Genomic DNA, 17,596 nt, shown 5'->3' on the forward strand with positions numbered 1-17,596 from the left:
CGATCCTCTATAGCGCCCTTTCTCCCGCAGCTCCATCCTCATTGGAAAGAAGCAAGAGTGAAAGGCTGATGTGAAATAGAGCGGGGACGAAGGCAGTGAAGAGAGAGAATGTGGGAAGAAGAGAAAAACGCAAGGGAAAAAAAGCAGCGTCGTAAAAGAGGTGACGGAGCTGTCCTCTCTATAAGAAGGGTGCCAGCGAGCCTTGTTCTTGCTTACGGCCACACCCCCTTGAGCACGCCTGATCTCGTCTGATCTTGGAAGCTAAACAGGGATGGGCCTGGTTAGTACTTGGATGGGAGATCGCCTGGGAATACCAGGTGTTGTAAGCCTTTAATTGCACGAGGCACCCAATCTTCGCTCATTCTCCTGTTAACACGTGCAGTGTGGCTTTTTGGCTTTTTATTTGTCAGCTTTGGTGAGACACATGTGCTTGTGTATTAGCATGAGCGTTTTTTATTCTCATCATGAACCTTATATACTGTATCTCTACATCCCATAACCTTTAACGGCAGGTGCCTGGGTGTGGACATGTTGTGATGTAATATTTAATTTAAAAGTAAACATTTTAGTAAAGTCTGTTATATTGTTAAAATCTATAAGCGTTATAAATATCAATTTTTGCTCGTGCGTATAATTTATCGCTGCTAAATGTGTCTTATTCAATTATTTTAACACTTTTATGACCTATCCACTAAAATATAAAGACCTGCCCTACAACGCTCTTCTCAAAAGATAAAATAAGTTTTACATTTTTTGATTCAATGTAATTTCTTTTCTAGAGAAACACATCATTTGAGGCTTGGGTTGCATGTTAATATTTTTAAGGTTTAAAGACTTTACGTTCACGGTACGTGGAAAATCATTTCAAACTTTTGAAAAGTTGTTGAGAATTTGTCATTGAAATAAGCTTACATATTTTAATTCAACGTGATTACTTTTCACTTTCGATAAAACACGTGTGATTTTGGGGTGGGGGATATGGTGGGGCGTTCTAAAACATCACAACCATTTGAAAAATGTCTTGAGCTATGTAGGCATGGTTACAAATTTGGAGTTTATGCTTAAATTAGCCGACTTGCCGGTTTTGAAGTGTGACACCTGAGCTGTCAGGCCCCGATATTGACTGCTGCGAAGATGGCTTCTTTGAGTAGTGAATCATCGGATTCCTCTGCTATGCAAACTGAAGAAGTAGGTTGCTAAAATATTTTTTCTGATAGTGGAATTGTATTTTCAATCTGCGTTTAGCGTATTTCGTTTTCAACACTTTGTCTTCTTTTTAGCAAAAGCTGACCCAGCACTCAGTGGTGTGTGACAGTGGCTGTCATGTGAACTCTGACGGTGATTCAGGTGTTGGGGGTCCGTCAACGACTGATGAAGAGTTGCTACAAATGGTAAATATTAAACCACAGCAAGTTCGAAGCAAACGAAAAACTCTAACACAAAAGAGGCATTACAATTGTAAATATTTTAGGTAAAAAGCATGCCTATTTATTTTGTTAAGCCTTCCTTTTCTTTTTTCCTTTAATAGAATAATGAAGAGGTCGACGCATCAATCTTCAAACTACCATCAAGCTTGAATGTTTCGTGTCTGTTCATGTGTGTTCACCAAAATGTGATTAATGATGATATTCAACCTAGTTTAGCTATCGATGGCTCTAATGAGCCCGATGCTATGGATCAGATTGTAAAGTCGGTGGTATGTTGCACCTTCAACCATTGTTTAAAGGGGGTTGTGGTTGATGAATGCGCGGCCCGTTTGATTAATCATCCAGGTCAACGGGGTCACACATGCCTAGTTGTCGGGTGCGCGGATGGGTACTGTGGTGTCTCTGGGGGAAAGTTTATGTAAATGAAAGTAGTACTCACACCACACTTTTCTTTCCTGAGTTTCGTGGCTTTTCTTCCTCCAACTATCTTCCAAATACAGTCCGTAATCCGTTCCCTTAATCCTGATCCGATCCGAGTTCCAAAAGTCCGTAATAAAGCCAATCCGCGATGTATCCTTATCCAGTGTCCGTAATCCAAAAACCATAAACCTTTTCTCCTTTCAGTAGTCCGTTATTCTTTAGCCCGATCTTTAACATACACCTCTTTCCTCTCTTTTCCTCCAAACCGCATTCACCTTATCGGCTTCCGCCCTGTTCACTGCCTCCGGGGCACTTATATTTTGGTTCCTGATGTGGCTCAGCTGTGTCTCATTGTTTCTCAGGGTAGACCCTTTCCATGTACCGGTCAGCTGATTCTTTTTGGCAGCCATTTTGCTAAGGTCCATATCTAGTATTTTAAGTAGGTCATTCCGAAAATACCTGTTATGAATGACCCTTCCCCTGGTCATGTTACAGTACAAAGATGTGTTGTTTGCCGCATTAGAAATTTATAAGTGTCTCAGTTTAGCCCGAATTTTATCGGCTGTTCTGTACATCGCCAGTGGCCTGGGTGCCTATACTTTTACAGATGATACTGAGCGGAGTATAAAGCACTTGCTGAGAAAAATAATTGACGACCGCTCGCCATATGAGTATGTACGCTCCTTACTTGTAAAGGTAGATGGAAAAATACTACACGTGACTTTTGGTGCGTTGCAAAACTTATTTTATACTTATTTATACATATTTTTACAGAAAAGAAAAAAGATCTATGTAAAACCAGGGCTGTGAAATACTCGCAATGTGAATAGAGCTTTCACTCTGTTTTACAGACACAGGTGTGCCATCGTGAGAAGAATGAAAAATTTCGAATGTATACGTAAGAATTCTTACAAAAAGTGCTTTACACTCTTCTTTCTGCAAAGCTTGAAATGAAAATCAATTAACTGAATACTAATGTCCTTGAATTTGTTAAAGAGATAGATGTGCATGTAAAGAACATGAGTGAAATTACTGCGATTCTGATGTTTTCAGATCAGAAACTGAAGCCTGGCGGATTCAGCGGTGTGTATTCCAAAACACAACGTATTTTACATAGATCCTGTGGTAACACCGTCCCTCTGATCACTCAGGCTAATTTATTTTCTCTGTTAGGGTCGCCCAGTTCGGTGTTCACGGCTATAGAAATGGCGAGAGAAAGGGCGTTATGAATGCTTTTTCAGATGCTGCTGAGTTTCTGAACAATGTTGGGGCGATAGCTACAACTAATTTTCTGCACCAACATTTAATTGGCGATTGCAAGCAGTAGTCTGTAATGTGTGTGAAAAGTTTAAAAGTGTATACTGGGATGTTTCTGTAATTTAAAACCTACTGATGAAATAAAGTGGTTCACATTTCACATGCTATTTGTCCTGCGAGTTCTTTCTGTGACACTTTACTCAGTCAGTGTGTGTGTGTGTGCTCACATCCCGGAAACTCGCGGCCCTCACCAGACTTCCCACACCGCCGATTCCCTAGGGTTATAATAGATTGCATTCAAACCTGCAGCAGACATTATCACCTTCCATCCCTCATCGCTAATACGCGCTTTCACACACTTATTTATAAATCGAAGGGGATGCGGTGGTGGGCATTTGTACCCTGAGGCCTGGGGCTGCTCGGGGTGGAAGGCGGGACAACAACACTCATTATGACACACCATTGGCTCTGGAGGGGGCGGGACATCCACCCATAACATTGCACCATTGGCCGATAAGGGGGCAGGACATCTGCCCATGGCGGCCTCCCATTGGCTGAAAAAGGGGGCGTGGTACCTGTCAAAAAGTTTGATGAAAGGTGTCGCTTTATTCTACTCCCGGGCCAAAAACAGCCCTCGGATCATCAACTCAATCAGGAACTCCCAGTCTCACAACTGCATTCCCTCGGTGTTTCCCTACCACCCTAACCCAATTTCTATCCCCAGGACCATCATTAACAATGACTACATTTTACAGGACGATCCCTCCATTGGTACTCTTTTTTCCGACCGCCCAATCATCTCTTATCGCTGACCACCACATAAGCTTCTTGTTCACAGCTCCCTCGCACTCAGCACCGTCCCCTGCAATAGCACTCGCTGCATCACTTGCAAATACATATCTACCGACATTCAGGGCATCACAGGACAATTCCGGATAACCCTGACAACATCCTGTATCTCATTTACTGTATCTCTTGCAAAAAATACCCAGCTATCTACATTTGGGAAACCGAAAGGAGACCAGGAGAACACTTCAGAGAACATATTAGGGCTGGGAAGGTTAAAGATTTCTCCAAGCCCATAGTTTTTCTTTTCACCTCAAATAGCCAGGATCTCTCAATGACTGACTTATTTTAAAATAATCTTCTCTATTCTCTTGCAGGTTTTGACTTCACACCTTTCTTCACCTCTCTCCATTTTGCACTTCCTGAGTGGCCTCTCTGCTGCTCCTGCCTCCTCCCCTCTCCCAGCTTTTGTTCTTCTGTGCTATTTAATCTTTGTAATCTGCCCTGTCTTTCTCACACCTGAAGAAGGCTTCACAGCCGAAACATTGAGTTTTCTCTCTTCTCTTTTCAGTATGGAATAAACCTATTACTTGTTCCTTTGCAGACTACACATGCTGAGATAGTTTAGTTCAGGTGGGTAGCTGCTTCAATATACATTTGTAAATGTCAATTTAAAACTGAAAAAATAGTAAGATTGTAACTCTACTTTAAAACGTGGCAAGAAATAGACACATGGCAGGCTACACCCTGGAAAGGACACCAGTCCATCCCAGGGCAAAGAAATAAAAAATAAACATATAGGCAGCACATATCAAGCCTTACAAGAAATCATTAACAGCCTCAACACACACCACAGGTCCATTAAACTCAAATACACCAAGCATGGTAGCCTGATAGACTTCCTAGACACCACCACATACAAGGTTTCTTCCTTCAACAACACAGACAAACTGGACATCAAGGTATTTTTCAAAGACACATTCACACGGCTTACTGCACAAGGATAGCTTCCACCCAAAACATACTTTAAAAGGACTGGTAAAATCACAACTCCTACACTTCCACAAAATCTGTACACAACAACAAGACTTTGAGGAAGCCAAATACACACTCTTCCAAGCTTTATGCCAGAGAAGATACACACAAAGTTTCCTCAAAAATGTGGCACGAACATTTCTAAATAGAAAAACTCCAGATGACAGAAAAATACCCCTCAACACATCATATTCTCAACTCAGCATAAAAACCAACCAAAAACCATGATATTAGAAAACACAAACATACTGAGGGAGCACAAAATCATATCTGCACACAGAAAAAAACAAAAACCTTCAGCATTAATTAGTCCAAAGCAAGCTAAAACCTGTACACAACAGATCATATACACCAAGAGCCAAACATTTCATAACAGAAAACAACGATCCAAAACAAAGAAACTAAAGAAATCTTCCAGTTGCAAAGGGCACTCTCAGAAAACATCAATAACGCCATCTACAGCATCCAGTGCAAAAAGTGCGGGGTGACCTATGTGGGGGGGGAACGGGTAACTCCATCCGAACCCAGCTGACACAACACAGGTACATCAGGAACCACGGGACTGGAAAGCAACCCCAACTGGACAGAGATAGAAAGAAAGAAAAAGGAAAGGGAGTGGATCAAAAGACTTAATACTATCTTTACACAAGACCTGAACATCAGAAAAACCAGGAGGGTTTTAGTCGTTGGAAGGAGAGTGCTCTCCTTGTCCCAGATGGTCCCCTCTCGGATAAAATCTGGGAGAAGGAGCTTTGTTCCCCTCTCCTAACTAGCCAGATCCTACAGGGACTGGAACTCTTCACCATACTAACACGCAACAAACAGAAGAATAACTGAAACCAATCAGCTATGGAAACTCGCACAGCTTGCACAGTCCTACTAGGGAGGAAAACAAAAGACCCTGATTGCCTATTGAGATGTTAATGGTCCATGCATAATCCCCCCCAAGGAAAACAGAAACCCATTCACCAACTGAAACTGCACCTACTCATACAGAAACGTACAGAAGGAACACAGACCATAGGATACAAACTAGCCCCCTAGGAGGAACTACAACACACTGCCCCTTACAAAACAGGATAAAAACAGGCCAGCATGGACACAGTGTTCCAGAACAATGCCTGAAGAAGACCCAGGCAAAAACATACCGACACACAGAAAGGCAAGATTGTCTTCCTATGGAGCCACAGATTCTACAGAGGTAAAGCTGCCTAACAGTGGAAACCTAACGGTGTCAACGAAGCTTTAGGCATTTAAATGGTAAGTATGGATCAATCCAGAGTTGACAACGCACGCAACCGTACGGTCACCCTCCACACTGCCTACACAACAAACATGTCAAACAGACAGGATACCTTCCAACAAGGAACCAGGATCATCTACAAAATGATCCAAACAGTCCACCATTTACAAAACACAGCAGTTTTATTGGACGGGAGAACCGAGCACCCGCCAGCCTACGACGGAAGACCGAGGAACTCATAAAACCTGCCAAGCCACCCAAACTCACATATTTGAAGCTGGTAAGCAATGCCAAAAATTGGCTTCACACCACACTGCAGATCCTCGAAGAGCAAAATCTGTCATACAACTAGAGGATCTTGAGCTTCCCCACTGGGAGGAAGCTTTCACACTTGCTTCCAACTGATCAAAGAAACATTATGGGAGGAAATTGCAGAACACCACCTTTGGACCCTACAGTACACAAGCTATCAATACTGGGTTAGGGAAGGACACTCGGGCAGATCAAATTATCACAGCAGTTTTTAAATTCTACAACGACTTCTACTGGAAAGACTGCGAACAAGACCAAGTAAGAGTTAAGTTGTTTTATAAAGTCATTATTTTAGAGCAAGGTATAATTCTGATAAAAATACAATAAACAATATGGTGAAGCTATTGGAGAGAAAATTAAGTCTCGGTTAAGAAACTGAAACAGTCTTGACTTGTTCCTTTACACAAAAGTTATTTATTTTCAAAAGAGACCCATGAGGATTCCTCTGGTGTGCAAGACCTGCCTGAAGACATTTGACCAGTTTCCTCTTCACCTAAAGAGGGTGTGTATGAAATGAGCCTCAGCAGAGGAGATCAGCAAGGTCCTTCTCCAGGCCAGGAAGGACTTGTTGAATCACCTGAGGAATGGGCAGGTCGGGGATTACAAGAGCATAGGGCTCATGTGTGGTGAGAATGTGAGACTGGCGGAGTCCATGGGTCCATGGACTGTTTTATGTGGAATCCTGAAGACACATCAGCAAGGTAAGATATTTATAATTTATAAGGGTTCTTCTGTTTCATTTCTAACCTTTACCTTTATGTGAGGGTATGTTAAAATTATATATCCGGTGGTCCAGGTGCCCTGAGCAAGAGGCTGCTGTCCAGGAGGAAGAGATGCCAGAGACTGAAGTGGAAGAGGAAGGGGAAGATGTGAGTTCTGGAGAACTTTCTATTTTTTCCAAATGTATCTTTTGTTTTATACTTGTATTCTAGTTTGTCTTAGAAGTAAAAATGTTAAATGTGTATTTTGTATTCCTACTGTCCCCCAGTTCTTAAAAGCCATCAGCAGGCTCTCAGGAAGACGGTGACCCAGGCTGGACTGGACAGAACGCACTCCCTGGATGCTCCTCACCTGGCTGGGTTTAAACAGGACCTTACCAAGGATCTTGAAGTGGCAGATTGCTCTCAGGAGGTATTTATTTTTTAAAGGCATTTAAAATTGAGCAGTGATATTTCCATAGCACATGTTTTTACTCCTTAGCTTAAAATTCACCCATGTGAAATCTCAGCCATAAACATAGTGACTCTACATTTGTCAGGTAGAAAATGTTTCCAGATTCCTGTTTTTATGGATCCATCTGCATCTTCCTTAAACTTTGTAAAGGGCCTATCCAAAACAACAATTATTGTAACCAAATGAAGACCACTGGACTGTCTCACCAAATCATTGCTAATTATATTAAGAACATAAACCATTTTCCGGGCTACATCCTAAATGATATCAGTGTGAAAGTAGAGGATCCCAGCCTGGCTAACCTCATCATCAACTTCCAAAGTATCCTAAAGGATATTCAGAAGAAGAACAGTAAGAATGTTGCCAAGAGATTACTAAAAATAGGTCATTTTCATTTTAAAACTTCTTTCAGTTGTACTTTTAATTTGAATACAAAAAAAGTTGATGAGTATTAATTTCTCCCACAGATATAGACAGTTGCAGAGTCCAGAACCAAGTACAAAGGATTGCTGGAAGGTGTTGATGGTTGCAAAGAGAGATGTGTTGCACAGACTGGGCAAGACATCACCTCGCCTGAGCAGCTTCTTGTACTGTATTACCTGCAGGCCTTTCTCCAGCTGAAGCACCTGTAGCATCCCGGGGTGGTAAAGAACATGACAGTAAGAATACTTTCATACAACAAAAGTAAGAAATTCCATATATGGGATTTTTACAGTTTGGTGTATTCATTTTTATTTTCTCACTATTACAGGTTGAGGAATGGGTGCAAAGAAAGTGTTGTTTCAACAAGTGGGCACAAAAATGGTCATAATTCCTGTTAAAGAGCACAAAACCTCAAACAACAGCTGGCTTCCTTTGCATTGAGTGAAGAAGAGGAACATGCAAGTTGATGGCTACATTGATATACCCATCCACTCAATTCAGGGTTGTGGTAGAACTGGAACCATCCTGGCAAGCAGTGGATGCAAAGTACTGTATCACCCATAATGTGACACCAGTCCATCACAGGACTCACTCACACCATGGCCAATTTTCATAGAAGCCAATTAAAATCCATGTTAATACCGAACAAAAGACCTCCACCTGCATAGCTCCAATCATGTACGGTATTTAAGAAAATCTGGAATGTACCTTAATTGCATTTTATTTGTGTTTTATCAGCCGTTTCATCTTTACTTCACTAAACTGCGCTGTAATGCCCAGGTCAGCAGCTGTGAAAGGAGACGGAGAAGATGGACTGGTCAGCCAATGTATCAACAGTGTCTGAAGTGCTTGAGAAGTGGAAGCCCAACACAGGACTGCCACCAAATGGCATGCAAATTAAAAAGTTGATAAAGTATCAAATCTGGGAAGGCCTGAGCATCACTGACGATCCTGTGAAGGGGAAGAAGTTTGTGACTTCCAGGTGTTTCCAGAAGGGAGAGGTGGTGTGTGATTACAATGGCAAGGTCATCACAAAGACAACTGCTGAAGCTCACAGATGACAGAGGGAGACATGAGATGTCTTTTCTTTTCAGATGAACCTGCACAAAAACTGTGCATTGATGCTCGTGAAAAACACTGAGCCTGCCTCCCGGATAAGGAGGCAAATCAGAAGATGGATAAATCCATCAAAGAGAAAAGACAATGTAAGGGCTGTAAGAAAGTCATTTATAATCAACGAACAGCCTGTCATAATTCTGTCTGTGACAAAAAGGGACATTGTTGAGGGGAGAAGAGCTCCTCTGTGATTACAGCATTTCCAGGAAATAATTTCAAGGTTGAAGGACAAGCTCTGGAGTGGTTGGTTCACTGACCATTTCCAAAAAAGAAACTAAGTAAGTATATTAAAGTGCATATTTTGAAGATATTCATTTTCTTGTACCTTGGAATTAATGTAAAAATTATATTCGTGTTAATGTCTTGAAAATAGCATTTCTCATTCTCATCAGCAAGGATATAAGGAAGGGATATGGGACTGCTAAAAAGATACATGATTTTCAGAAGAGTATAGAAGGCAGATAACTATCCCACTCAATTGTTACTGCAAAGAAATGCCACAGTGTAAACAAAAAGGTGAACCATTCTTGAAATTTATTGACAGAATCTGAATAGCCCAGCATTCCCAGACCAGGCACTGGAGTTTCCTGCAGCGTTAGATGGGTAGTCTCTTGGTAAGAGAGAGATCGACAGAGTACTGGACTTCATGAACGACACCTTTCCAATTCATCGAGAACAGAGCCCACAAGATCTAGAGTCTAGAGAACAATTTCTTACAATATTAGTGGTAGTTTCTGAATGAGTTAAGGACAACATAGTTGTAGAGCTATCTTGCAACTTCTTAAAAGTTGTAAAAGTGATTACCATATTGCCAGTGGTTTATATTTAAAACCTAAAGATTTTAAATTGAATCTTTCTTAAACAAAGGACATTTTTCACAGGAACAGCAGCCTAAATCAGTTGATGACTGTAAATATGACAAGCTTGTGATAAATTGTAAAGTGCAAAACAAAGTTGTATTGTTTTGGTTTTGTCTTCAACATCATATTAATAGGCATGTTATTTTTAGAGCAGCTGCCTGCCATTCACCACCAGCCAAGATGCCACGAGGTACATGAAATGACCCAGAAGTACTTAATGATACAGAGAAGAGCATATGGGGGGGAAAAAAAGAAGACAAGAAATATCCATTAACACGTGCATCTAGAAGCCAGAAGACGGGTGATGATCAGCATTTCAAAAGCAGACACTGGAGGTTGAATTCAAGTTTTCACAGTGATTGTCTATGTTTGGCTTCAACACAAATCATATTAATATGCTCACATTATTAATTTGTACAAAGTCCCCAATATTCATTACAGGCGACGTTCCCAGGAGTACACACGACCCAGCCAGAACGTGGCTAGCTGACGTGCAGTGGACCTCAGGGAAAGAACTCTTGCCCACACGGATGTCTCTGCTCTGAAAACCACTGGATAAAGGTATATGGCGGTCTGTTCTCAGCTGTTGATTTTGTGAAAAATATTGAATATGAAAGATTGAAGTGTCACTATTCAATGAAGTTCAGACATAAGTATTATGTTGAGAAGCTAGATCTGTTCTACTAATAGCTTTAGTACCTTAATATTGTACTGTTTGCTCTGGTTTTCAGACATCAGTCCAAGATCATTGGTGGGTTAATTGATTTCTGGTAAGATTGGCCCCACGTTTGAGTGTGTGTTTACATTTCTATCTGGCATCCTCAAAGGATGGTTTTGTTTCCTTTTCTTAATTCCTCTTGATTACTAGAGTTTATTTGGCATGATACATTTGTGATAAATGCTTTTTCTTTGTGAATAATTTTATTTTAATCTACATAATGTCAATGAGTTAGTACCTTAAAGAACAAGCAGTAAAAGAAATGACATTTCAGGTTTATTAGCTAAAGTTACTAAGATTCCTTTACAGTGCAGAGACCCATCTTTAATATGCTGTGTGTGCTCATAATGGACTTGAAATTTGTTTTTGTCACAATGTACAGATGCAGCCATTCAAAATGCGCGGGCGATACCGCATTATTTTCCGGTATGCTGTACGCAGTCTACCGCAAGTTACCGGTAAATACCGCAAGTTACCGGTAAATACCGCTAGCAAAATAATAGTATCCGGAATTTCCGCAAGGTGGAGCTAATAAAGCTCAACCTCTCATGTTTGAGCTGTAGCCATCAAAGTCTTTAACGAAGATATTACTAATAGTATTAATAATAAATGACCTTGGACAAGCTGTAAACTCAAAGTATTGCCCTGGTCCACATTCTTTTTTTCATTGACCGTCTTTGTAAAAGTAACACCACAGCATTTCGCAATCACGCATTTGTTTCCAATCATGCAAAGTACAGTAATTTTTGAGAATCGATTCACCATGCCTTACACATGCTCATAAAAGAGATTGATTTAGGAACATAAGCATATTACCGTATGCAAACTGTACTGTATACCGTATGTATATGTATATTAAATGTCTTGATTTTGATTCGTGTTTTGATTTAAATCGCAAACCTTACAGCGTACACAGATTTCTAAACTGATCAGGATCGTTATCTTTGTCTTATGCATAATAATGTTCACCGCTCTGTCCAGCAAATTAATAATAAACTTTATTTTATATAGCGTTTTAAACGAATAAGTAATTAGATTGCTCACAAACCTAATCACTTGCTTTTTCTTTTTATTTAGGCTCAGATTTCAACTATAGATCGTATTATTAATAACCATAATAACAACCAACCAACAAAAACAACCATATAAACATAATACCAACCAAAAACATAGATAACGACCACAATACAAAATCAAATATATCAACCATTATACTCTCGCAAATTCCTCCAATTATCATAATCCCGCCCCTTATGCAAAACCAAACCCTCCTCCCATCCCAGTTTCTCCTCTTTATCATAAACAAAATCCACTTCAATTTTCAACATAAAGCCTTACTGCTTGCTGGGTTTTTGAGGGGGGGTGTCTTTCGCTGGAAATCTCACCTGCTTCTACTTTACGAGTACAACCCCCTCTCTGCAGGAGTGCTGGCTGTGACGAATTAAACCGGTTTCACAAGTATTGTAGGAAGTACAGTGTTAACTGGTAGATGGGCACCTCAATTAAGTCGCTTTAACATGCTAATGCGTTGGTGTAACAGTCCGGGAGTGGCAAGCTTCTAATGTCAACTCGACTCGATTGGAAGACAATGAACGTATTTTAGCCCAAAATGAATTAATAGCAAACATGGTTTACATAAAATACATTTTTCCAAGAAAGTTTATAATAATGCGATCTATAGTTGAAATCTGAGCCTAAATATAAAGGAAAAGCATTTTCAGAGAGCAATCACGCTGTGTTTATGTAGAAAAAGCGATTAGGTTTATGAGCAATCTAATTACCTATTCGCCTAAAACGCTATATAAAATAAAGTTTATTTAGAGATGAGTGATCCGTGTCGCAGTTTAAATAATTTTCATAGGAGGGCTTGGACAGATTCCAAGTGCATTTTTGCAATTTACGTTGTAATACAGTTTAGAATACAGTTAGTCTAAGCTTTATCAGCTTTATTTATGGGTTGCAATTTAGAAAAAGTCAAAAACCGCACTCAAAATGCAATTTAGAGCTTTCTGGCAAGGGGAGACACCCAAATTATAATGTAACATGCCACTGTTTGTGCATTAACAAAGTTATACTGCAATTTTCCTTAGATACACGATTAAAAAAAATAAATTTTTTGAATCCCCGGCGGAACACACTCCATAAGAATCAGCGCTTTTCTACAGTATATCGCCTTTAAACACATATATTTAAACACGAGTTTACGATTTAAATCAAAACGCAATTCAAATCAATATAAATGTTTATTTTGTAACGCATATGTGACTGTTCATTGTTATTAAAAAGACTTAAATTCGATCATGTTGTGATATTTAGAAATATAAATTTGTTTGGTGCGAGTGAGGTTTTATTTAATCTCTGACCAAGGGAAACGTTTCATTTTTTCAAAGAAATGTTTGTTAAAAAATAAAGTGATACACCAATGCATTAGCATGTTAAAGCGACTTAATTGAGGTGCCCAGCTACCAGTTAACACTGTACCTACAATACTTGTGAAACCGGTTTAATTCGTCACAGCCAGCACTCCTGCAGAGAGGGGGTTGTACTCGTAAAGTAGAAGCAGGCGGGATTTCCAGCGAAAGACACCCCCCCTCAAAAACCCAGCAAGCAGTAAGGCTTTATGTTGAAAATTGAAGTGGATTTTGTTTATGATAAAGAGGAGAAACTGGGATGGGAGGAGGGTTTGGTTTTGCATAAGGGGCGGGATTATGATAATTGTAGGAATTGCGAGAGTATATTGGTTTGATATATTTGATTTTGTATTGTGGTCGTTATCTATGTTTTTGGTTGGTATTATGTTTATATGGTTGTTTTTGTTGGTTGGTTGTTATTATGGTTATTAATAATACGATCTATAGTTGAAATCTGAGCCTAAATAAAAAGAAAAAGCAAGTGATTAGGTTTATGAGCAATCTAATTACTTATTCGTTTAAAACGCTATATAAAATAAAGTTTATTATTAATTTGCTGGACAGAGCGGTGAACATTATTATGCATAAGACAAAGATAACGATCCTGATCAGTTTAGAAATCTGTGTACGCTGTAAGGTTTTTACTTCTTAAACTTTTAAAATACACGTTTCGAATAGAAAGAAATCCTCTTCCTGGTACAGTTGCATGAAGTGAGAGGCGAAACAGCCCTACACAGCCCTGTCGCAGTACACGGATATAATCACACCGTTATTAAATTCTTTAGATACGCGATTCCATATTATATTCCCTTTTAATCAAATTCTAAAAGTATGCTTGTTGACTTCGGTATCACGTTAGTTAAAGACTTCGAAGCTTAAAATGTTTAGGGAGAAATGGAATACTGGTGTGTATTTTTTTCTTTAAAGTACCAAGACCAGCTACTGTATATACTGTATGTTTATGTTCCAAAATTAATATAGTTTATTGCCTTCACACGCGTTACAGTATGCTCCTATTCTTTTTATGCTCAGCTACTAAGATTTCCCTTCAGTTACTGTACGTTTACTGTACAGTAAGTCTTTCTACGACAGACCAACGGACCACGAGTGCCCCTGTTGGTCAACCAATCACGTACTGCGGTGCCACGCGTCATCTTGCGTCACGCTGCGCGACGCCACCTGCGGTACGTGTCTGTAACGCGCACTTTGAATGGCTGCATCTGTAAAGGTATAATAAATAGATAATATACTCTATTTATCAAGACTTGACTATTTTAATTCCATACTTCCATTGACTGCTTTGGAATGCATTCCTTACAATTTTCCTAAATAATCATTGTCTCACAGTGTTGACCTGGGTGACATAACAGGGGTCAGGGCTGTGTTGACTGGAGGTTTGTGTAGACTGGCCATTGTCTATGTGAGACTGTGGGATCACTAGGGGTCCCCCCCCCCAACACCTGTAACATTGTCAAGTGGTATAATTACCTACAAAAGCTAAAGTTTCCTCCATTAAGGGGTCACTATTTGTCAGTCACTATCAGTCCGGGACACTCTATGCTAGATTGGACTGTTGTCTTTGGAAGATGGGGACACAGGTGATGAAATAGACCACAGTGGAAGTCCTGCCTAGCTGTTATATCACTGACAGACTCACCCACACATTGAGAAGAGAGCACTGGTTTCTGTGCAGAAAGCAGAACAACTCACTTTAACTGGTCAATTAGGTCTAATGAGTTTTATTGCCCTTGACATCTAACTTACTCCAGCCCCCCTTGTGGAAACAACCCCTAATTACTGTTCATGAGCTCCTGGCCACACTTGTTCCCAGTGGAACCAACCTGGAGCAGCAGAACACAGGTTTTCTTTTTCTTTAAGTTGTCTGCTGTTGTAAAACAAGTCATCCCTTAGGAATAAAAACTCTCCCTCTAGTCTGGTTGCTATCTCCTTTATTTGCCCCATATTCCCAGGGCAAAGCAGCTGAGTGATCAAAAGCTGAACTGCAATTTCACTGAATTTCACACTGGGTTACAACAGACCCTGGTGGGAGAATGGGCAGGAGAGGGCCGGTTGTGCTCCTGAACTAGTCCCCTCCTCTCCTACTCTCGTATTTGCATCACAGTCTATAAACTCCAGCCCTATTGCTTTTCTTCCAGTTCATTTTTTTTTAATACAGCTCGTGAATTATGTATACTCTTGTGAAGTATCAAGAAAGCACTCTTATCTTTATTCCCGACGGTCTAGCACAGTAACCACAACTCCAATAACTTTAACTAGAGGAAGAAATCCATCTTCTGCTCAAAAAGAAAAAAAAACATTGAAATCATAAATCTCAAGCACTGGCTGGAGACTCTGTGTCCGTGCTCAGCGGTTATATAGGACAGGACTCAGCGCGCAGCAGGTGCGGCTCATTGCTCTACGCTCCCCGTGCGGAATGCGCGTCTCCTCCTTCCAGACTCATAACACCGCTGCATACATCCCTCTTAAATCCCAGAAACACAGAAACTCCGGGGTGTTTCTGTGAGTCAGTACTGGGTTTCTCTGTTCGAGGTTACAAGCAGAAACAAAAAAAGCGCTGAAAGCAGGAAGTTATTTCTGCTCGTAGGCACAAACGTGTAAAAATAAATTTTCTGATTACTAAACCCCTAATAAAATCCATCTAAGTCTCCCTTTCGTTCCCAATGCACATAACTGAATAGAAACCAGTCAAGTTCAGGTACTTTTCTGATGTACAGTATCTGAATAGTTCTGGCGCGGCTGTTGTAACAAAGATACTTACGAACTTTTTATTCATACCAGCTCTTGCCGTTTTTAAAATGAATATTTTTTTGAATTCGCTAAATCACACGAAACACCAGCATCACTTATCGTAAGCATCTGACCAATTACATTCCTGAATGTTAAACCCATTTAGCATTTATTTTTAACTTGTTTTTTTTAAATTACACACCTGTTAACTTAGTCCGGATCGCGGTCACCGAGGACCACTCCTGTCTCCCCAGATGACACTTATTATTTTTAAGATAAACGCGAGATAAACAACGTTTGTTTGAAACCGCTCCACAAATTTTCTCACATGCACGTATTCTCAAATATCACCACAACAAAATCATAAAGTTTGTTTCCACAGACATGACACTATTATGCAATAAACCAATAAATTAATGAACTAGCAGAATCCCAATAAAAACACCCGATCACCTGGCCAGCCCAGCATGTCAATATCATACATTTTTACCAACAAAACCGCAAAAGCAAAAACCAGCATATATATATATATATCCCATGTTTTTACCTTATTCTGGAGCATGATATATATCCAAAATAACCCAGACTAATTTATCTCAAGAGCTAGAGACTAGTAAACGTTACTGATTACGTAGTAAATGTTTGAAGAACGAGCGCCAGAAATAAGGCGATTTGATTGGTAAAAACCGCTGTCATTCTTTGTATTTTCAGCCATTCAGAGCCCTTAGGGGGTGAGACTTCCTCTGGAAGCTTCAGGCTGCATTTTTAGCTGTCAATCATTGACTCAGAAGGGATAATCAATCAGTTTTTTATCAGTTTCTTATCAGTGCTCCTTTTTTTCACACCAGAAGGCAACTCTGAGGTTTTTTTTCATTGCATAACAGCAGGTAAAGGCTCTCTAGCAGTGTCTTAAGGTTTTTATAGCAATTGCAATGGTTTTTATTCTTATTATTTTCAATATTTTTATGATTTTTTATTATAGGCGTGAAATTTCATTCCAGGTCCAGTCTTCACAAAACATGATGTAGAATTTTTTCTAATTGATCCATTTGTCCCAAATTTGTATCCAAGCTAGTAGCCACCTAGAACAAGGTTTTCAAATCATTCCCAGGCCCTTGACATGCATATAGTTGAAAACTCTGACCTCTGAAGACCAAAAAAAAATGTTCGCCAGCTGTTTTTTTTGTTTTATTTTCATATGTTTGTCTGCTGAGTGGACACATTAAGAAATATAAGAAATTTGACTATTCACACTCAAAGCCAAGGGGGCTAGCTTCAATTTAAGACCTGAACCAGGCTCCTGCTATGTTCTGCTGCAGAGATATAACAAATGTTTAAGGGGGAGGAAATTCCAGGTGGACATTGGCTAAATATGTCACTGGTAGTAAAAGGTTAAGTATTCTTGCCATTTTTAGCATATTGTAAGTGGATTTTTTGCAAACATTTTATTTTTTAAATCACATGAAACACAATCAACCCATTGTAACTTCACATTGATAATTCCTGAGCTTTATAACTGTGTATTATTTCTTTTTACCTTGTTTTAATATTTTTTTTATTATTTTTGCATTTTACAGAGCTTTTTAATATATTGTGAGCATTTTAGTGTCATTTTAAAATAGGACTATCAATGCTCCTGACTTTTAAACCTGTATTTATTCTGACAT

The 17,596-nt window shown here is 39.7% G+C and overlaps 1 protein-coding gene and 1 pseudogene across 1 annotated transcript in view; both read left to right on the forward strand.

Annotated features, from left to right (window-relative positions):
• LOC148812976 (carbonic anhydrase 4-like) overlaps positions 1-17,596 on the forward strand; it is a 127,315-nt gene that overhangs the window by 80,655 nt on the left and 29,064 nt on the right. The gene's annotated exons all lie outside the window — the stretch shown is intronic.
• Positions 211-329, forward strand: LOC148812984 (5S ribosomal RNA; annotated as a pseudogene).

The sequence above is a fragment of the Atractosteus spatula genome, assembly GCF_055471065.1.
Source record: "Atractosteus spatula isolate fAtrSpa1 chromosome 10 unlocalized genomic scaffold, fAtrSpa1.hap1 SUPER_10_unloc_12, whole genome shotgun sequence".
Classification (NCBI taxonomy): Eukaryota; Metazoa; Chordata; class Actinopteri; order Semionotiformes; family Lepisosteidae; genus Atractosteus; species Atractosteus spatula.